We start from the raw sequence: 23,285 nt of genomic DNA on the forward strand, positions 1-23,285 counted from the left end.
AAAGTAGCATTGATGGGGTGGGGGGGGGACCATTATTGTCATTTACACGGCATGACATCAAAATATGTCAGGTTGAAAAGCATATCTTTCATACAATAAAGGAGAGACATCCATTTCTCCTGCAGCACACATTCTGTGAACTCAAATCACTCTTATCTCAAATCAACCCTCTGCACTGAAATAAATGCGAATTCCATTAATTTGTTCCAAATGCCCTTAAAAGAAGCCACAACATTTTTGTCATATTTTCTTCTTCTTTTCCTTTCGGCTTGTCCCGATTAGGGGTCGCCACAGCGTGTCATCTTTTTCCATCTAAGCCTATCTTGTGTATCTTCTTCTCTAACACTCACTGTCCTCATGTCCTCCCTCAGAACATCCATTAACCTTTTCTTTGGTCTTCCTCTCGCTCTTTTACCTGGCAGCTCCATCCTCAGCATCCTTCTACCAGTATACTCACTCTGTCACCTCTGAACATGTCCAAACATCAAAGTCTGCTCTCTCTCACCTTGTCTCCAAAACATCCAACTTTGGCTGTCCCTCTAATGAGCTCATTTCTAATCCCATCCAACCTGCTCACTCCGAGCAAGAACCTCAACATTTTCATTTCTGCTACCGCTAGTTCTGCTTCCTGTTGTTTCTGCAGTGCCACCGTCTCTAATCCGTACATCATGGCCGGCCTCACCACTGTTTTGTAAACTTTGCCCTTCATCCTAGTGGAGACTCTTCTGTCACCTAGACCACCAGACAGTTTTAATAGAGAAAATATAGAACACTATTCCAAAATATAAATATAAAAACACAATAAAGACCGTGTAAAGAAATGAACTGATTTCAGGAGTTGTGATTCAGCCAAAAGTCACACAAAAGCTGTAATACGTTTGTGCGTCAGCCCACTGGACGCCATCTTTTCCTCGTCGCTGGCACTCCACTCGCTCTCCCCGCCGCGGCCAGCAGATGTTGTCCGCCGGTCTGTCTTTCCGCGACAGAAATTAGGTGCCTAAATTGCAAGTAAATGCAGATTTTCTTTTTGGAGGCAAGAATATGCGGTATGGGGCCCCCACTTGTCTAGATATTGCATTCTAATTATTATTGCGTGAATGGAATAAGAACTAAACAGTTAAATTCGTCAACTTTCATTCAGCTCTCATGCAGGCTCGTATGCTTGAATGTCAGCAAAGTAGAAGTGTGAAGCAATGACAATTTTACACACAAACACACACACACACACACACACACACATTGCAACTGTAGTTTGGAGACTTTATCCTCGTCGTGATCACTCACTGTGCCGTGTTTGCCAGGGTGTGCAACAGTAAACATCAAGGTTAAAGCTGAAGGTTATGTTTTTTTTCCACCCTACGATTGGCCACAAGTTCAAGGTGGAGATTACATTTTTTTTTCTTTCCATCGGTTGATTTTTATCTTTAGCGTGCGAATAGACAAGTCATTCATACCACAATAACAATGAGACAAGGCTCATATTTGCGCTGGTGCACGCAGCCCCGCTAATAACATGTGTACTTACATTATGGGGAAAAGAAAAAAAAAAGCCATCCAATGAGAGAGGCCATCTTACCCTTAATAGCCCGTTTCGGGAGCGCCATTAAAAAAGCATCACGGAAATGAAAGTGCCAGCCAGCGGAACCTCTTTCCGACACATTTCACACTGCTTGTGTTGGCCGATTATGTACAGTTGGCCACGTACGCTCTTGTCCCACCTTTGCCAAATACATAAAGATTACACATGAAACCGATGAGTGTTGTGAATTGAAATGACAAACATGAAGTTATAACATGCCGTAGCTTAACGTCACAGAGCAAAACCCAAGTGCTGTTTTGTTTCAAATCAAACCTGAACATAATGTAATGTAACATAAAAACCTGAACATGAAAAAACCGCGACAGAAATTTGAAATAGAACAACTAACATAAACAACAAAAAAACTTCGCCGGATGTAGTTGCAACTGTTGGGAAAACTTTTCTGTGTTTTGTATTTTGCCATGTAGTGTTCAGACAGCTTTTGTGAATCGTGATGAGCCCGAGCTGGGAACTTTTGTCACCTTAACAGTGACGTTAAGCAGACGGAAACGCACTTTCATTTTTCCCGTGTGAAACTAATTTGCACGTTGCGTGCCGCGTGTTGCACAAACGAGCCCGTGAAACTGCGTGCACCTCGTTGCCAGTTGCGTTGTATTTTGTGGGCTTTTGCCCGTTTGCTGTGGAATTAACGCTGGCCTGACTCCATTCATTTTTTTACACAGGCAGTAACAAAGCAGCTACATGAGTTGCGTTCAGGTAGTTTGGAAATAAAAGTGAAGGTTTTCCTTTCTTTCTGTACAGCATTATTACATGGCAATTAAAAAAAAATATATATATATATGTATATTGGAATGTTATAGTTAACATACACTACATTATTACAGGTGAAGTGATCCTTTTTTGTTTATTTTGTTTTTTAATATGGGCTTTATTCATTTAGTGTTTTGTTGTAATGACAATTTGTTTCTCTAAAAAATGTCATATTAGAATGAAACATATCGAGAACAAGTTGTTTCAAAGAATATCGGATTAAAACAAAGCATGTTTTCATCACAATAGCAGTACGTAATAGCGTAATTATCAGGAATCGATGACTCCTCTGTAAGTGCTTATACTCGGCTTGAAAAATTGGTATGAGTAAAATGCGTTATATCGGTTAAATTTGTTCCATGACCACGTCTGTAACTCAAATGATGCATATCTCATATGAAATGAATGGAAATGACACTATATCTCTTGCAGCCCCCCCCTAAAAAAAAAGCAAACACATGAAAAACAGCACTCTATAATGTTGTATGTTACAATAACATACAGTAATAACAATTGAATCGAATTAAAATGAATTAAAGCTTTTGTTTCATTTTGCATCAATTGAGTAGTCATGTCTTGGCCACCTGGGGGCGGTACAAGAAAGACTTACGATGACATGAAAGTGTATCGTGTAGACGGCCCAGTTCCTCATAGAGGATAAAGAATATATGCCTGCTCACTGGCTTGGAAAATGAATGGATGGGTTGACTGCGAGTATTGCGAGTCTCTCTCGCTGCTATTTGTATATACGTGTGCGCTTGCATTTATGTGTGCGTTGCGCTTATGTGAAACACTTTGGGTTGTGTTTTTTGTGAATGAAAACTGCTGTATGAATTCAATTTGATTGATTGATTGGTTCACTGGCGACATGGTGGGGCAACTGGTTAGAGTGTTGGCCTCCGCGTTCTGGGGTCCTGGTTTCAAATCCCAGCCCAGCCTGTTGGGAGTTTGCATTTTCTACCACTTAGAAATCATGGAGAGGTCTGAAATTTTTTATCGTAGGTGCATGTCCACAGAGAGATAATCTAAAAAGAAAAATCCAGAAATCACAATGTAGGATTTTTTTTTAATGATTTTATTTGTGTGATATAGCTGCAAATAAGTATTTCAACACCTGAGAAAACCAATGTTAATATTTGGTTCAGTAGCCTTTGTTTGCAATTACAGAGGTCAAACGTTTCCTGTAGTTGTTCACCAGGTTTGCACACACTGCAGGAGGGATTTTGGCCCTCTCATCCACAAAGTTCTTCTCTAGATCAGATGGGTTTCTGGGCTGTCGCTGAGAAACATGGAGTTTCAGCTCCCTTCAAAGATTTTCTCTTGGGTTTAGTTCTGGAGACCAGCTAGGCCACGCCAGAACCTTGATATGCTTCTTCCGGAGCCACTCCTTGGTTTTCCTGGCTGCGTGCTTCGGGTCATTGTCATGTTGAAAGACCCAGGCACGACCCACCTTCAATGCTCGGACTGAGGGAAAGAGGTTGTTCCCCAAAATCTCCAATACATGGCCGCGGTCATCCGCTCCTTAATACAGTGCAGTTGTCCTGTCCCATGTGCAGAAAAAAAAACCCCAAATGGACGATGCTACCACCTGCACGCTTCACAGTAGGGATGGTGTTCTTGGGATGGAACTCATCATCCGTCTTCCTCCAAACATGGTTCGTGGAATTATGACCAAAAACGTCCATTTTGGTCTCATCTGACCACAAAACTTCCTCCCATGACTACTCTGTATCATTCAAATGGTCATTGGCAAACTTAAGACGGATCCTTGACATGTGCTGGTTTAAGCAGGGGAACCCTCCGTGCCATGCATGATTTCAAACCATGATGTCTTAGTGTATTACCAACAGTCACCTTGGAAACGGTGGTCACAGCTCTTTTCGGGTCATTGACCAAGTCCTGTCCTGGGCTGATTCCTCACCTTTCTAAGGATCATTGAAACCCCACGAGGTGTTATCTTGCACGGGGCTCCACTCAGATTGCGATTGACCGTCACGTTTAGCTTCTTCCATTTTCTAATAATTGCTCCAACAGTGGACCTTCTCCGTAGCCCTTTCCAGCCGTGTGGAGTTGTACAATTTTGTCTCTGGTGTCTTTGGACAGCTCTCTGGTCTTGGCCATGTTACAAGTTTGAGTCTTACTGATTGTATGGGGTGGACAGGTGTCTTTATATAGCTAACGACCTCACACAGGTGCATCTGATTCAGGATAATAGATGGAGTGGAAGTGGACTTTTAAAGGGGGACTAACAGGTCTTTGAGGGTCAGAATTCTAGCTGATAGAAAGGTGTTGAAAGCTGTATCACACAAATTAATCGTTAGACATCATACATTGTGATTTCTGGATTTTTCTTTTTAGATTATCTCTCTCACAGTGGACATGCACCTACGATGAAAATTTCAGACCCTTCCATGATTTCTAAGTGGGAGAACTTGCGATATAGCAGGGTGTTCAAATACTTATTTTCTTCACTGTAGTTCAGTAGAAGCCACAGCACATCTACCATTACCTAATTTCCCACTACTTTAAGAAATACTGTTATTTTCTTAGCGTGTGAAATTTATCAGAGATGTGCATTCTTTTGAACGATTAAAATTTTCCCACTTCGATAACAAGAAACTGGCCTTGGCTTAAAAATAACTGCACTATAAATCTGCCACGCTTCGTTTTAGCCTCTTTGCTTTATGGCGTGAGCAACATATGTGGAACTTTCTGTTAAGGGCAGAACATGTGAAACTGTACAGGCCAGACGTGGGAGGCTGTCATGAAAATGCGAGAACACTTCATAGACGCCAGGCTGTAGTCTGTGTGGAAATGACACCCTTCAGTGTGTAAGTGGAGTGCAGCAGCTTACTTGGACACTAGTCAGACTAAATACTGTTGTTTTTTTTCTTTTCGTGTGTGTGTGGGCGAACTAATTATCTTTCTGTGAAGTCTCTACTAAAAAGGTTTTCGGTATCAATGCGTGGCTCCAGGGTGGCTCACACGAGTGGTCGGTGGTGCACTTTTAATTGCTTTACTGAATCAATCAATCAAGTTCCTACCATAGAAATATGTCACAGCCAGCCAGCTTGCATGTGCAGTATTTATATGTACTGTATGCCATCATTCTACCTCATTTCTCTCTCTCCGACAAAGGGAGTTTGGGTCACACTGCTCAATCAGGGTTTTGATTCCCCTGATCAAAGAAATGTCCTCCATCTCAAAGGCACCTCGCCGCTCGACTACGTCCGCTTTGCCTTTATTCTGGGTGTTTTTTTTTTTTTGATGGAGCCCCGTCGCCGCGAGGCACAGCGGACCCGCCGACTCGTCTGAGCGCGGCGATTTTCATGTCAAAAGTGACAAGGCGCTGATTTGCCCGCCTGGCACTGAGCGATTGGACATCCTGTTGACAAATGGGCAGCGGAACAAAACTGGCAGGATGCTGGGGGAGACCGAATTCCTTCAAGGCCGGCAGTGTTTGCTTGTCTGTTATCACAGCCGCTTGAAATCTGGGAATTTACTGATAAAATAATCATTTCGCTCACAGTTGTGGAGCTGCGATATTTATGACGCTGCATATGGTCCACGTACACTACTGGGCTCTGTTCGATTTATTTGCAGCAGACACAAGATAAAACAAAGACTTAAAGGAGATTTATTATGCCCCCGCCTCCATTTTGGACCATACAATACATACAGCAACACAAATAGCTAAAATCTGCAAATAATTACTGCCCACACACAAGGTTTGCAAATCCCTGTGGATACCACAAGATGTCAGTTGTTCTTCTTTCAATTAGACAAAGCTATGTCCTGACTCAATAAAGACTTTAACATGAGTGCCTCGCACCAGGTTGCTACCAGATGGCGCCGAAGCAGTTTTTATGTCAGACGTTTTGACCTGAACACAAAAACACGAAAGAGTGGAGGATAGGTCCCCCCCCAACTGAAAAAAAGAACCCCCCGCAACTATGACTAGAACTACTTGTGAATACCAAGTCACTAATATTTGGGTTCACTCCAACGTTATTTATCCGGGACCATATTTTAAAATGGCTGATTTAACATTGCTCAACTTTCATAAAGTAGGCATAGTACGCATTTTTCTCACAAATGGAAACAAAACACTAAAAGTAGCGAAGACAAAAATCAGGGATGTTCGACACCAGACCAATATCCGTATGAGTATTCACAAATACCAATACTTTTAATACGTACATTTTCAATGAAGATAATAACATAACTGCGAACAAAGACCTTTCTGACACACACGATGATCCACCGATTTGTCAAACCTCTGCAGCGTAGCGCCAACTGCTGGACAGGAGGACTTAATAAATGTACCCGACCCCTTGAAATAAACCCAATATCGACCCAATACGATACCTGCGATTGGTACTTGGCCATCCCGAGCAACAAACTTTTCAAGATATTTTCTTCCATTAAAATGGTGTTTCCCAACCTTTATCGAGCCACATACTTTACTTAAGAAAACATCTCAGCATACCAAACAAAAATTGTACATAAAGTAATTGTTAGTAATTGTGTCCTGATCCCATAAATATACCACAAAGTATAATGCCAAAACAATTTAATATCACCTCGTTTAACTTGGAAAAAAAATGGCTTACAAATGATTTTGCTTTGAAAAGAATAGTTAGAAAAAGCGGCTATACATGTGCGTGTGGCAAAGATTCTCCATAACTTTCTGCTAACAATCCAGGCAAAATTTAGCTCATCTGCAACATACAAAGACTCTCACTGCATCATACTTTACTGCCAAAAATTGCTACTTTCTGAGTTTTGGTGTTGTGGTATTACGTTTTTTCGTCATATAGCTCCAGATAAGACCGTCTGATTTAACCATTTTTTTTTTTTTTTTTTTGTCCCGCAATACGGACTCCACTCTCAGCTTTAATGCCGCATAAACCCATTCTGCTCCGTGACTGATAATTATACGAGAATATGCGCTCTTTTTAAAACCGAACAAGGTGAAAGGAAGGCCACGGTGTTGCGCCGATGCACAGAGCGTGCGGCTATGGAGGCGACGTAAATGTCAGACCGTCTGAGGGAGGGAGAGTGGAACTAAGTGGGTCAGCGCATGTCATTACAAGGCTGTGCATGTAAAGGGATTAGAGGCATAAGATGCAGATTGGGCTTCTCCGACACGCGGCCACTGGTGCTCTTGCTTGGTGTTAAATTCAGACAGACTCTTAAAATAGCACTTTTTTTTTTTAACGAAAAAAAAAAAAAGCTTCCTTGGAGCTGTTTCTCCAACTCATGTGACGTCCTCAATCCAATGACCTACAATCTGGAATTTCCTGCAGTGGTCGTGGAAAGTTCAGTCTGGAGGCGGGTAGAAATTCAGGTGGAATCAACTCTGAGTATGCACGGAAGGTGTAGCCAATAAAAGGAATAGAATTGCTCTAAAGCGACAATAAAAAGATGGGTAATTTTGGATACCTCATCTGTCGACAGTTCTTACTTCTGATGGGGGCCGATTGCGGTGAATTTTGTAGTTAAAGCACAACTTCAAGATGTCAGCCCAAAATGGGTTCTTCAAGCCATAATGGCCGACTTCCAGTTTCATTGCAGCCTTTGTTCCTTGACACTTTTTTTTCCCGGCCGTTCCGTCCTCCCACATGTGTTCATCTAGTTTCCGGTCGACTGTCGTGTGGGGAGATTTGTTCATATTTTCTAGGAGGGGTTACGAACTGGGAGACTTCCTGTTGATACTCTGAATCAGTCATTTTTATTTTGCTAATACCCACCAGAAGTCACTGAAGCTTTCTTGTACATTATTGTAAAACTGCTGGCGGGGGCTCATCCTTTTCTTACTTTCCAAGGGGGTGCAGGAAATTTTTATGGCAAATTCTCTAAAGTACCGTTCCGATTGGCGATCTTCAGTCCCCCCGCCCCCACTTAGCTACAGTTGTCATGTCTGACAATCTGAACTGGATTCTCTAGCGCATATTCCAGAAAATATTGGGGTATGTTTTTTGCCAAAAGCGTCAGACTTGTCCAAGAGAATTCTACAGAGACGTCTGAACTACGTCACGCAAGGATATGTACACGAAATTAAGATTTTGAACGGAAGAGGACGCAATGTCAGAGTCACAGCGAAACGTTGGCGATCGATGCAAAAAAGTTAGACGCCTCACAAACTTCATATTGAAATACAAGAGGAAAGAAGAGTGGAATCGTACTGTGCATGTAAAGCAGGGTGAGTACTTTTTACTTGGAAAGATCACGAGTGATATTGTAGTCTTTATAAGTGAGTGGGTGTATTCATTTGACTTCGGTCGTAATGGAACCCAGAGCTCTGTCTTAAAGTCCGATGTGATACAAATAGGCAAATAGACGTTTCTCTTGCATGACATCGCGCATTTAGTATCACTAACCCAACTCTTCGGGATAAAACATGACACACTTCATTCAGCAGGTTAGTGATACACTAACGAAGTGAAAGTTGTTCTCCTCCAATGTATAAAGAAGCACTGATAATAATGAAATCAAACTCAGAAGATTCTTCTCCCTCACTTACCTTTGAACATACAGCCTTGTGTTTGTTGATATTGTCCACACTTAGGTGTACGCGCCCTCTTCTGTGAGCCTTAATCCGTCGTAGACACTTCGTCAACTGTGTTTTAGGCTTTGGAAAATCAATCAAGATGGCCCCTTGTAACCTAGCCAGATATCTTTCATCAGAATTGCACGTTCCCCAAGCGCATCGGAGGACCATTTTGTTTGTAACACTAACTTTTCCAAGCCCACGCGACCGATAACCAGCATTGCTTGTGGGACAATATTGCGAGAGGGGCGTGTCAAGCCTGGGGTAAGACAATGCGGCTATCTGATTGGCGATTATTGTACGAGTGATTGACAGGTCGGTCAGTCCAAAATGACTGCATTAAAGTAAATTGGCTGACATTTTTTTCCCCTTCAATTTTGGGCACGGTTCCTTGAGACTTTTTCTCGAGTCCTGTTACGATAAAAGTTGTCCACTCCTGTTGTTTCGGGGGAGCTTGCGATTGGCCGTGTTGAGGATTCCTAAAGTGCATTAAAAAAAAATGAGTTTTGATGCAGTGTTTTCTTTCAGGTGCACCCTCAAAGAGAAATAATTGCTCACCTCCATACCTGCTCCCAAATATATCCTCCAATCCTGGTGCATATCCTCCTTTGCCCAAAATAAACAACAAAGTCAAACACTGCCACTGACTTTTTTTTCTTTCTTTCTTTTTTTTAACAGTTTATGATGCACCCCCCCCGTGTTGTGGCATGTCTCTGTGCTCGCAAAAAAAAGCCTTTTTAAAAAATAAGTATAAAAGTATTATATGGAGGCTTCAGTTGGCTCGAGGTCAAAATCAATGGCAGCTATTGGCAAAAGATCCTCACAGGTGAATCAAGGGAAAAACAAAAGATGACAAAAAAAATGTTTGGAAGCTGCGAGACGAAAGTGCAATAACACACGTTTAGAAATGGTCCTTTAATCTTATCATACTGAAAATGAAAGAACATGGACGCAAATACTTATTGGAAATTAAATACAAAAGTAGCTCAAAACTACCCCATTTAATTTACCACCGCAACTGAAACCCAATTTTACTTTAAAAACGAACCAAAACAGAAGCGCTGGTGTCTCCCTCCCGCTGGCCGCCAGGTGAAGGAGCAATTACCTGAAGATACAGCATGTCTCAGGGCCTGAAACACCATCATCTGCTTGTCAAAAACCTGAGAAATGGCAGGGATAGGCGGGGCGCGGGGTGGGGGGGGGTGGGGGGGACTTAAATTGTGCAGCTGAAGGCCCGAATCGTGACGGAAATATGATGATAGATTATGCCGTATTTTAGTCTGCCTCACCCCAGTCCCCCCACCCGCAGTCATTCAGCGCCATGCATGAACGCGTGGTACGCGCTACATGCGCGCTAACAAACGTCAGCAGGCTTTCTCAAACTTTCCGTGTCCAGAGGCGGATTTTTCCAATCATAATCCACAAACAGCAATTACGCATAACTACCACGTATATCCCGAAGATGTTTTGATGATGATCAGATGTTTTTTTTTCCTGCAGCTTCACTTACTAAAAACACATCTTACTGGAACAAGTCCGATATGTCAGTGATTTCCTTGGTTTTGGCGTGGATATTCAGGCTGGGTCCGTGACAACAGCCCGAGATTCCGACGTTCCCCCCCTGACGCTATCAATCGACTTTGACGTAGACACCAGGCGCTATGCAGCTGAAGTACGCCGTGTAGAATTACTCCAACGATACGGGGGGAATTTGATCTCCAACTCTTCGGTATCAGCGCGGCTGCCGTCTCGCTGCTGTCAATCAAGTGCGGGAGGTAGTCATGGGAAATATGCTCCGTCGTCAAGTCAAGTGGACGGGAAGTGGATGTTAGCAACTTCAATGAAATTCCGGGAAAAGGGTGGGCGTGCGAGCGCTGCTGTAAATAGTGAAAATCTGCAAATACAGTACTTGAAGCGCTGCTAGAAGAGGTTTTTGAATTGTGTTTTGAAGCCATAAGATCATGAGAGAGTGCTTAAAAAAATCAGAGAGGACCATAAAACATCAACACCATGTACACAAATATAACCCTTTGTTTCATAAAGTAGCGAGATTCAACACGGTAGGCCAAAGTAATTCTTGCGTTGTTTTCGTTTGAACGCACAAACATTGAACAGTCGAGTTTTTCACTGCTGAATGGAGGCCAGGCTCCCAAAATGATCTGCGAATATACAAATTAGCAAATGCCAAGCATGGCCATGAGGGGATTTCGTTGTACTGCGACAACGTGACTTCGTGGATCGCAGTACTCCAGCATGGCCGAGCCGGGAAACTGGTTTCATTCATCTGTTTGCGTGCTCGCAGGCTACTTCCTGGTTCTTAGAGCAGGACGTTTTGATTGGAGGACCTTTTGTCACTGGTGATGGTGAAATGATATTCCTCTATCGTGATCCTAGCTAAGATTTAATGGCTTGAGGTTACGTAGACTTGCTTAATGGTGACAAGATGATAGACAGGAGCACCGTTTTAATTCAGGGCAGAAACAAACGTCCACAGGAACTCAAAATGACAAGAAAAGAAAATATAATACCCTGTTCACATTTATGGCCAGTCCCCTTCTGAGGTTTAATGCGTTTACAAGTTTCTGCAATTTTTTGTTGTTGTCTTTCATCAAATATATAAACTTTTTTTTTTCAACAAAGGTTTTCCCATTTTCCACAAAAGGTAAAAAGTTTCCATTTTTTTTTTCACAAAAAGGTATGTGTATTTCAACAATTTACTTCTTTTCAACTAAGATGTTTTTTTTAGGCTCCCAAACGTTTTTTTTTTAGCAGCAACAAAAGATGATTTCAACCAAAATTTTTCAAACGTTTTTGTAGATTTAATTTTGTTCCCCAAATATAGTTCCACACCTTTTTGTCAACCAAAAATACAACAGTTTTTAAATATAACTTTTTTTTTTTACCGAGTTGTATACATTCAACATTATTCCCCCAAACTCAAAATTTTTTCCATAATTTTTTTCAACAGAAAACTTTTCCTCTTTCTTTGAAGTATTAATATTCCACTTCAACTGTGTTATGTGTCCAAGATTTTGTGAGGTCGTTTCATGGAAAATGCGCGCCATAAATTCATTGCGTATATCGAGTGTCTGCCCCAGCTGTCACTCGCGGGCCGCAACGTGTGTTTTCAATGACCCTTCCGATGAAAAGCGTCCCCGAAAGGTCTGCTTTTCATTGGAAACCACGCTCGCTAGAAAAATGACCCCGCGGCCGCGGCATCAAGTCAACAGGTAATCGTTTCATTTCCCCGCAACGCAAAGGCAGAGGCGGCAGCTGACAGTGACAGCGGGATTTATACGCCGACATTGATACGCATCAGATCGCCGTCAACGCGCCGAGATGCGCTTTTCCCGCTTTGAGGCGGGAGATCTCGTCCGTCTTTCTGACGCGTTCTCATCGAGGCACGGCACTCCCAAATGCAGAAGAGCAGACAGTTGGCTCTGAGCATCAAGGAGGCGACGCGTCGACGTCGTAAAGAAGTAAAACACAGAGGAGTCCTCAAAATCAACTTTGTATCAATGCAAAAACTCAAATCTTCTCAATCAAATCACGTAGCGTGTAGCTTTAAGCATTCAAAAAGTGTTTAATTTGCCTCCAAAAAGTAGCGAAGGCCCAGAGTAAGGCGGCCGGCACCGAGTTGCGCCTCGTAACGATAAAGTGAGGCGTCGCGCCGACCGTACACGGTGATCTGTTCACTCGTGCGTCGCCGTCACGCGCGTTCACGGCGCCATCGCATTTCTGTCTTGTCGTGAAAACTTCAATCACACCGTGCCCCCCCCCCACCCTCCGGAGAAAATAACGCTTTTTCCAAACCCGCCGCAAAGAAGACGAGGAGGAGGAAGGTCAGGTCACTTTCACATCGCGGCAGGCAGCTCATCCATCAGTTTGAGCCGCAATGGCACCTTGCGTGTCCTTATTAAGACCACTTTTCATCAAACGCGCTCTGGCCCGCAGCAAGGCAGTCGACATCTTAGCGTGCGGATTGTACGGGGATTCAAATTTGAGCTTGTGTTGTCAAAGAATTGGCTTTTTCCTTCGCTTTGCTGTTTTGTTCACTCGTTCCAAAAAGACGGACCACCGTCATGGAAGGCCCAACCGGTGACAAATTCATCTTCAATGGCCTTCTTTAACGGTGCTCGTTAGTGTTGAAGCTATTATTAAGTGCGTCATTACTGTGTGTGGCTGCCCTTTTGTGAGACCCCCCCCCACCCCCCCGCCTGCAAAAACTCGCCCAAACTTTCCGCCTGCAAATGTTGTTTGTTGCATTATCATTCCGTTCTCGTCGGCTCTTTTGTGCTACTGATGGTTGACTTTATGTACTGTACACCGAAAAGTCAACTTGTTTGCGAGAGGAAAGGGCAGCGCAAAAAGGCAATGGCAGAAAATGTCAAATATGTATTGGTGTACACGTCAAACAAATATACAATACATACTAGATGCATTTTAGAGAGGCTGTTAGTACCAAGTACCATCATAGAATTTATGTTCCAGGTTCACCCACGCAAGAAGAGAGCATTTTCTAATAGTTTCAGCATTAAAATAAAAACTCCCCTACACTTTGGAAACATTTCAACTTAAAACTTTAAATATATACCGAAATTCCCGACCTACAGAGCGCACCTGGTTAAAAGCCGCAAGTGCTCACATTAAAACCCACATTGAAACACGAAATATTTACAAAGAAAGACAGTACAACATAGAGTTCAACGCTAACACTAGTGGTGCGCTGTGCTAACGCTAACACTAACACTAGCACCGCGCTAACAAGGCCGGTTAAAAAAAAGCATACCGGTAAATATCACTGAGACACAGCAGTAACTCGCCATTGGAGCGTGAACAGGGCCGGACCGGTAAAAGTCACTTCCTTGGCACACGTATTCCACCAGTTTCAATCTTACCCTTTCCGCTCGAGTGCCCTGTTGGGGCTGTTAGAAAAAAAAAAACGCACAAATTAGCCGCATCACCCCATAGACCGCAGGGTTGAAAGTGTGTGAAAAAAGTCACATCTTATAGGTCGGAAATTATGGTAAAAATATTTGAACACTAAAAATACATAGTGCAGAAAAATGTGGAGTAATAATGTAATAAACAAAAAAAAAAACATTTTTTTAATCCTTAGCATAAATGAAAACAAATAATCAGTACCTCAACTTTTCAGGAGTTTAATTCGTTCCCTGACTACACTCATAACTCGAATACTTTCATCTCAAATGAAAATAACATGAAACCATTTCAGCCAGTTGTGTTTTTAATGAGGAAAACACCACTACGTGTGATTATACTTTATGAAAACATGCAGCAATAAAGCGATTAGATTGAATGTAGATAAGAAACTAATTTTAATAGACGTTGTGCTGCTCAGTGTTGATAATTACTGCGAGAAATTGTTAACATGATGTAACTGTCAATAAATATTCAGAAGTATGCTGTGGTGCTCATTGTGTTGGGTACCCTTTGGCCACGTGGGGGCAGTATAATACAGATCCATATACAGAGTCTGTCTCAGCTCTTCACTCAATAAGCCACAATAATGGTCATTCTTTGCAGATGATAAAGACCATATAAATATATGTATTGTTATATTGTCTCTACGTGTGCTGTTCAAGTGTCATTTGCTTAAAGAGTTGTTACAAAGCGACATAGATGCCAGTCATTAAATTCATCGGTGGTGCGTCGCATGATGTGTTAGCATGACGCTAGCTGACTTTCATAAAATGATGAGCTGTGGTTTGGTTAGCACTACTTTTCTTTGCTTTATGTTTAGTTTTGCAGTAGACATCAACTGGCTTGAAGTGAGCGGACGAGGCCTCTTTTTGGAAAGGCGTTTGCTGCCTCCCGAACTGCAATTTTCACGCTCGAGAACAGGACAGACATCACGGTGGCAAAAAAAGCTCACCGGTAAATTGACCGAGCCCCGGCTTATAACGTAAAAAGTTGGGGCACCTGTAAGTTAAGGTGTCACACCCAGGGCAAATCAACAAAATCTTTGCCCCTCGGAAGCCATTTTGTCTGCAATGCGAAGTTATGTGACGTCCTCGCTGAGCGTGCCGTTTGCCGCGCATTCCGCCGTCGCTTGATAATCATGCGGAGTCACAAGTGGCGCGCCGCCATCTCAGCTGTCCTCCTCCTCGCCCGCAGAGGCTTACTCACTTTTTATCTTCCCGCGGGATTAAATGTTTGCCGGCTTTATTTACATTAAATATTCTCTGGCGCGGTAGCCACGTCTTGCTTTTGCCGGGTAAACACAAAAGACTTTGACTCTCCTTGTGGCCTTCCATTAGCAGATGAAAAAAAAAAAAAACAAGAGCAAGTTAATTAACAGTACTTTCTGCTGGGAAAAGTGGCTTACTGTACGCTGTTTACATGCTTGAGGGAGTCCTTTCTGCACAAGTTCCTTATCGCCACACACATCCAAGCCGCAATAAAAGGACGAGGGGGTGTTTGTTTTCTTCCCCTCCCTGCCCCCCAACTAATTACGGCCATTAAATCTCAGTATTAAATCACCTTTCATCGTATCCTCCCTTCAAGCCGCCACATTGTGTTTCTAATTATTTCACCGCTGCCCAAATACATCTTCGCCGTCACACGACGAGGACCATCCTTTAATTCTTTAATCTCGCAGTCGCATGCGGACAATTGCGAGGACGATGTTAAAGTTTTTGTGTAAATGTGTATATATAAAAAAAAAAGATGCGGCAGGGAGCGTTGTGGATGTTTAGCCGCGCAGCGTGAGTGACAGGCAGGGAATAGACCGCCGCCGACGACAACCGCGTTCACAAACACGGACGCTTGCCTGAATCACATCGTGTTTGACCAGCAGAGCAAAATCCTGTCCAAAACTATCAGAATGTTTTTTTTTTTGTGTCTGTGTGTGTGTGTGTGTTCTAATGCACACAATTTGCGCCAGTGTAAATACAGATTGGATAAATAGAAACGTCACTTTTGCCGACCGTTTTGTAAAGATTCATCAATCACTTCATTGTCATGTTTCGCCGAAGACCATACTATCTGAGACCAGGACTTGCTCGAGACCAGAAATCCCCGAGGCCGAGACTTTTCGGGTTGAAATCGAGTCAAGACTGAGAACTATACAAATGAGTTTTAAAAACCATGACAAGTTTGAGCAATCAAACGGCATGTATGTACTTCTTTTCAATTTTAATTTTGTTGTATTTTTATTTATACATCTTCTATTCCTTTCGACTTGTCCCGTTAGAGATCGCCACAGCATGTCATTTTTTTCCATGTCTATCTCGTCCATCCTCCTCTCTAACGCTCACTATCCTCACGTCGTCCTTCACAACATCCATCAACCTTTTCTTTGGTCTTCCTTTCACTCTTTTCCCTGGCAGCTCCAACCTCAGTACCCTTCTACCAATATACTGACTCTCTCGCCTCTGGACACGTCCAAACCATCGAAGTCTGCTCTCTCTAACTTTGTCCCAAAAACATCAAACATTGGCTGTCCCTCTAATCAGGTCATTTCTAATCCTATCCAAACCTCAACATCTTAATTTCGCCCACCTCCAGTTCTGCTTCCCGTTCTCTCTTCAGTGCCACCGTCTCTAATCCGTACATCATGGCCGGCCTCATCACTGTTTTATAAACTTTACCCTTCATCCTAGCGGAGACTCTTCTGTCACCTAGAACACCCCGCTTGGACCCGTTTCTTCACTTCCTTACCAGACTCTCCATTGTTCTGGATTGTTGGCCCCAAGTATTTGAAGTCATCCACCCTCACTATAACTTCTCCCTGAAGCCTCACTCTTCCCCCTCCACCCCTCTAATTCACTCATATATATTCTGTTTTACTTTGGCTAATCTTCATTCCTCTCCTTCCCAATGTGTGCCTCCATCTTTCTAATTGTTCTTCCGCCTGTTCCCTGCTTTCACTGGATATCACAATCTCATCTGTGAACATCATGGTCCAAGGGGATTCCAGTCTAACCTCATCTGTCAGCCTATCCATTACTACCGCAAACAGGAAGGGGCTCAGCGCGGATCCCTGATGCAGTCCCACCTCCACGTTAAATTCTTCTGTCACACCTACAGCACACCTCACCGCTGTTCTGCCGCGCTCCTACATGTCCTGTAGTATTCTAACATATTTCTCCGCCACACCAGACTTGCGCATGCAGTACCACAGTTCTTTTCTTGGTACTCTGTCATAGGCTTTCTCTAGATCCACAAAGACACAATGTACCTCCTTCTGACCTTCTCTGTACTTTTCCACGAGCATCCTCAAGGCAAATAATGCCCCTGTGGTACTCTTTCTAGGCATGAAACCATACAGTTGCGTGCAGATTCTTACAGATGCTATTTTTATTTATACATCTGATTTTATTTATTTTGTCAAACCTGACAGTTCAAGAAGTCTACAGCAGAGCGGAAGATTGTCAGGAACACATCTAGTAGGTACTCGTACAAGTACAAAAATAAGTTCAAGACCGACAATTAACAGGAAGAGGCTGGATTGTTGCGCTTCAAACGGAGCCGTGGCGGTGTCAGCCGGTTTGTGTCAGGGCGTTCGCTGACTGACAGGCCTTAATCCGAGGGTGCGCTGAACCTTCTCCGAGCATCCCCCTTGTCTACTTCAGAGCAAAGACCACCCCCACTACCCCCAGATCCTCTCCTCAGAGCGTGTTAGCAAATTGAAAAAGGCATACGTAATGAGATTTGCGCTGGAATTCTCAATGTGCGCCTTTTGTGTCATTTCGTCAGCAAGTCAATTGGCTCCACGCGTCAACAATGTAATTCATAATCGAGTCGGGTTTGCGTACAGGGAGGGAACCATCGGGGTAGACTTTATGGCCGCAGAGCTTTGTCCCATTTCACGCTGTCTTCACGATTTCTTATCATGACAGAATATAAACAAGCTATTGCTGTTTTTGAAGTATGACTCCGAGCTATGGACGCTAACCCTAAAACTTGTTGGGTGAGCATCCATTTTCCAGAGGCCATCTTGGTCTTATTTTGGTGATAGAAGCGGGGAACAGGAAGGAGAGAGATTTTTTTTTTTTTTTTTTCCTGTCCTGTACGGCTTGTCTTCATTATGGTCGTGAGTGGGCAAGAGTGAAACAGTTGTTGTTTGGGGAGAGAAGTGGGATCCAGAGACTAGATTTAGCCCTATATGAATCCATTTTATACTTAACATCCTATACTGCTTGTGGTCATTCGCGTCCTTGGTGAGCTGGAGTTTCAAATGACTATTGGTGAAAGAAGCGGGGAAGCAAGGAGTAGTAGTAAAGAGGGTTTCGTAGCTTTTTCATTTTGAAGCTACCGTGAATCCATTCTATACTGTTTGTACTCTTTGAGGTCCTGGATAACTTGAGGCTAGTGTTGACTTTTAGTGAACGAAGTGCGATCCAGAGAGTAGGTTTGTCTTTGTTATCCTAACATCAGACCAATCTCTAATGTGTTGGGTTCATTTAATGGTTCTGTCTGTCATTATGTGTCTTTGGCATAAATTGGTAAAGATACTGTAAATTATTTGTAGTCAGTACATTTAAATGTAGGTTTTTGACCCAGCTAAGTCAAATATGTCATACCTAATCTCTCCTGGAACGACACTGGTTATATTGCAAAAAAATGTCCACCGACAGCCTCTTCTTGTCTTTGTCCCGTCGGGCTCAGATCATCGATGCGGCGTCGCTTTGTCATCACCTGTGCGGAATTCTTGCTCATTTAACGTCCGCCGGCAGGCCGCAGATGACGACTCGTATGCGGCGTGATCCGTTCTGCCCTCATCTTTCTCAAGGTCGGCGGCGCTCGCATCCCACGTCGCGATACGCATCTGCGTGGTCTGTGATGGATGCTGTTACACGTACGTCTTCCTTGCTTGCGTCGGCATTCGTGCCCCAGTCGGGAGATTCTTCGGAACTCCATCCACTGGTTTTCTATTGTGCTCATCCTCAGTAGCAGGGATGTGCACACGGGTGGTGCTCAAGCACCGGCCCCTTTGCTCTACAGGAAAAATGTGGTCATTTTTCTGCAGTTCTTTCTTTTAATATCATTCATCAAAATATTTTCCTCGCTGTCATCACTTCCACCGAAAGTATTTTGATATTTGAGGGGCATTTATTTGCGTTCTTGGGGGAATTGTACGTATGCTTCCACCTTAATACGTAATTGCATATTAATGAGAGGCACTTTAAATGGTGGTGGTCTGTGCTCACCCAGAGGCCCAGTGGTTAGGTCATTGGTTTGGTAAAACAGGGGTCGTGAGTTCGTATCTCACTGGGGCATCTACTCCCCAACAGGGGTTGCGTCAGGAAAGGCATCCGGCGTAAAAACTTTTCCAAGCAAATATGAGCGCTCATCTGAGATGTCACACATTAAGCCGAAAGAAACTTACTTTACAGTCTGTGCTGACCCCCATTCAACATTAGTATGAATGCGATTGCTTAATTCTGAAAACAGTCACGTCATTATTTAATGGGTGGGTGTGTGCACTTGTGCAACCCCGTTATTTCTTTCTTTTGTTTACGTCTCCTTTCTGTTTTCAATTGAGTTGTACAGATTATAGGTTAACTAACAATGGGCAAAAGTTTTTAAACGATTTAAATGATTGATGTCATATTTAGCTCGAAAAATTTACCCTAGTTGTATTATTAACCTAAATAAATGCTTATAGTAAGCTAAAGATGTATAGTACTGATTCTCTTATGAGTAATTTTGGAATGGGTGCACTTTTTTTTTTTGTTTTGCTTGTGTTAGACATACTGTTAACGTCCAAACGGGAACGCGCGTCTCAACGTAACGCGTTGCCATTGACGCCAAAGTGAAGGAAGAGATCAATTAACCACAAGGAGGTTTCGTGCCAGAGCGCGTGGGATTCAATTAGACGTGCATATTATTCGTCAATCTTTATTTGGATGCGTCTCCGAGAGCGTTCTGCTCGGATGCCAGAAATGAGCTCATTTTGTTGTAATAAGTCATTTGATCATAATATATCTTAATAGCTGTGATTAATTAATTTTTCTTGTCAGCGAAAATGATCATTTTCTCATTACTGGAGAGGGAGCAGGGGGCGAGGAATAGTTAGGCGGTTTTGGTGCAGTTTACGAGAAAACTGTAGAGCCAGAGTTACCTTCTTTTCTCATTTTCTTCAGTTTTTGAATGAATAAAGTAATATGTAATATGCAGCGTTTGTATTTGTTGCTCGTGCCATGTGTGGTCAATGTAACAGGTCCCTAATTACTTTAGCATCCATGCTAATTCCCATTAGCATGTAATGTAGCATTGTAAATGCGCACTTTCTTTGGACAACATTTGGTACAAACACCAACACCACAATTTGTTCCAGAAGACGGTTCAAGAAGTGATTTGTTTGAAAACCGAATTGATGTTTCCCATTACAATTAATGGGAAAAACAAATAATGCGTTCCAAGCCAAAAAAATTAGGCTTTTTAAAGCTTTTTATTTCAGCTTTTCCTGATAATAAACTGCATAGTAGAAATACATGTATACTTTAAATACTTTATATAATAAAATAATTTTGGGAATATATTTATTTCTTGCTTAAAATGTATGCTTTAGTAGTAGAGTACGCTAGACTGGGAGTGCATTGCCGTATTGGTAGCGACTCGGCTCCGGCCTTGTAAACTTTTTTTTTTATTAACATAAGTGCAGAATAACTTTAAACAAGCAACTTTCCTTCTTTGGAGCCGTGATTGGGGGTTAATACGGTCGTCCTCAGTAAGAAGAAAAACAACAGTCACTACCGGGACAAGTCTGTGTACAGAGGCTGCGTAATACCAAATAACAAAAGTGTGGTGGTTGCACCGCGTGCAATGTTAGTTCCGTTTTTTTCGGAGACGGAACGGAACGGAAGCGAAAACGTCTCGAAATTTGTTCAAAAGCGGGGACGTTTTAGAACCGAGGCTTTATCGTAGAAATATCAATTTTCCACTCAACGTCAACTGGGATTTAACAAATAAACAGCTTAAAGCAAGCACACTGGGCCTCTTGTTTGGAGACAGACGTGCGTGATTGTGAATACAGGCGCCAAGGAATACTTCCAAAAGTGTGTTTTAATAAATTCAAGTGTGCTTTAAAGCATGTGGCTGGAGGAAGCTATTCCCCAAAAATATTGTCTAGCGTATCACGTACAGCAACAGTGTATAGAAATGTGTAGCTGCATTAAGTTTGATCCTGACGCCGAAATCTCCTTCAAACTCTGCGCACTTACTTCAAAGCCGAAGGTGGTTTATCATGAATATTTGATGAAAACTGACACCATGAACCATATCATCCAGCAAAATGATTAACAGCTTGATGGAAAAGGGAAAGAAGCAACAGTAATTGATTTAAACAATCATTAAAAAAAAAAATGGACTCGTCAAACATTCAAGCTTTGATTTGAGCAATTCTGCAGGACGTTAAATGCCACTTAAGCTATTTAATTGATAAACAACAATTTAAATATCATAATATCCAGGCTATCTGGACCGTGTCGCTTGCTCTTTGTACAACATCACATTTGACCATTAATTATATCAATAAATCAAGTGTGTGTTTAATTTCCTCTTCAGTAACAGTCAACGGGATTCAAATGAGCCTCCATCAATCATCTCCGGACACGATTATGAAAAGTTAAAGTATTTTGTCATCTCTACAATTTGCAAATCAAGGCCGACTTCTACCACTTTTTTTTGGTCCTTATCTCTGCCAATATCAGAAAGTATTGGAAAAAAAAAACAATTAATAATGTAGCAATGCAGCAGATTGATGGCAGCCAGCACAGGCTGTCAGTTTGTTACAGTACAAAAACAAAACATAGGAAAACAAACAAACAGAAAAAGTAGAACAAGATGTCGCCGGGGTCGATCACCTGCCACCTACTCGTGCTGAGTAATTGCAAACGACAAGCGTTAAGAGGAGGTTCGTTGGCGGCAGCCGCGCTCCGGTAAACACTTATTGGATCAGCCGGGGTCCTTTCCTTTCTTACATAAGCATCTGTTTGGACGACCTCAAGACGCGGAGGCGGCGAATTTCCGCGGAGGTTCCTACGGAGAAGCGGGCTGGGACGGGCCGGGCTTCATTATACCGGCCGTCGCCTTCCCGTGGAAAAATTTCTGGGTCCGCTTGACGCGTGACATCATGAGATTGTTGGCCCGTTCAGCAACCGTTATGACTTTCATACAAAACAGTCTTGCAAATCCTTTTAAACGACGTTTTCCCACAGATTGGTTTCACTGGTGGCTGACCTACATTTACAAACTAAAATGTTAATAGCTGTTTCATGAAATGACATTCCACTAAAATCCTGCATAGTTGCCGTTCGATGTTTGCAACCATTCTTCAGATTTTTCGGGGGAACCTACCCTGTGTTATTTGCTGAAAAACTGAACTTTTTGCTGAGCTTGTAATCAGGCCAAAGCCATGTCTAATGTAAAACAATTGTCTTGTGCTATCGGGGGGCTACTACAGCGGTGACCTGAGAAACATTTAATTCATCTGGAATGGACAACTTGGATCTCAAATCCATCCATCCATCCATCCATCCATCCATTTTTCTTTGCCGCTTATCCTCACAAGGGTTGTGGGGAGTGCTGGAGCCTATCCCAGCTGTCAAGGGGCAAGAGGTGGAGTACACCCTAAACTGGTTGCTAGCCAATTGCAGGGACACATCGAACTCCACACAAGTGGGGCTGGGATTGAACCCGAGTTCTCAGAACTATGAAGCTAACATTTTACCAGCTGATCCACCGTGCCCCCCTCTCAAATCATCTTTCCATATTGAAATGAATCGAAAATCAAACAAGACCCAGCAAAAATGTTTGTAATGTGGTTTGAATAAGAAATATAACACTCTCCAATATCCTGCTTGATTTAAAAAAAAAAAAAAATCATGTCAACGAGAATTTAATAAAATGTAGAAAATTTAACAGTTTTACTTCAATTCAATGGCTATTGTGCTGCTCCTTCTGCTGTGTACACCTTGCTCTACAATTTGTTTAAAAATGTGTTACTGAAATCGTAATCACACCGCAACACGCATGCTTTCGTTTGCCCGTCTGTGACGTTTTACATTGTTTGCTAGCATAAAGCTAAACAGGCTTACCTAAATCATAGCAAAGAATTATGTTTGTCAATGTTTGACACACTACCAAGACAATCTATTGATTTGACTGCCCATTTTTTTTTCCATTGATTACATAAATCAAAATGAAGACCGTAAAAACCCCTCAGTGAATCTCGTAGCACGTTACTGAACATGTTATCCCTCAAAACATCTTCTGTGAAATACATTTGCTCGTGTGTATTAAAATCCGTGTGGGGCAGATGCCGTTTTATTCGCAAAATTTACGCGCTGCTCTAAAAATTTGTGCGATAAATCTGTTTATAAGTTGGGGGGGTTTTTTCGTTTTTTTTTTTTT

At 42.5% G+C, this 23,285-nt stretch overlaps 1 protein-coding gene across 7 annotated transcripts in view; it reads left to right on the forward strand.

Moving 5' to 3' along the window:
• tenm4 (teneurin transmembrane protein 4) overlaps positions 1 to 23,285 on the forward strand; it is a 298,762-nt gene that overhangs the window by 37,327 nt on the left and 238,150 nt on the right. Inside the window, exon 1 of one of the 7 annotated variants that reach the window (XM_061826840.1) lies at positions 8,371 to 8,555. The exons of the other annotated variants lie outside the window; for them this stretch is intronic. The gene's annotated coding sequence lies outside the window, so the exon portion shown is untranslated. Of the gene's footprint in view, positions 1 to 8,370; positions 8,556 to 23,285 lie in introns of those variants that run through there. 7 annotated transcript variants of the gene reach the window in all.

This window comes from Syngnathoides biaculeatus, chromosome 8 (genome assembly GCF_019802595.1).
Source record: "Syngnathoides biaculeatus isolate LvHL_M chromosome 8, ASM1980259v1, whole genome shotgun sequence".
NCBI lineage: Eukaryota > Metazoa > Chordata > Actinopteri > Syngnathiformes > Syngnathidae > Syngnathoides > Syngnathoides biaculeatus.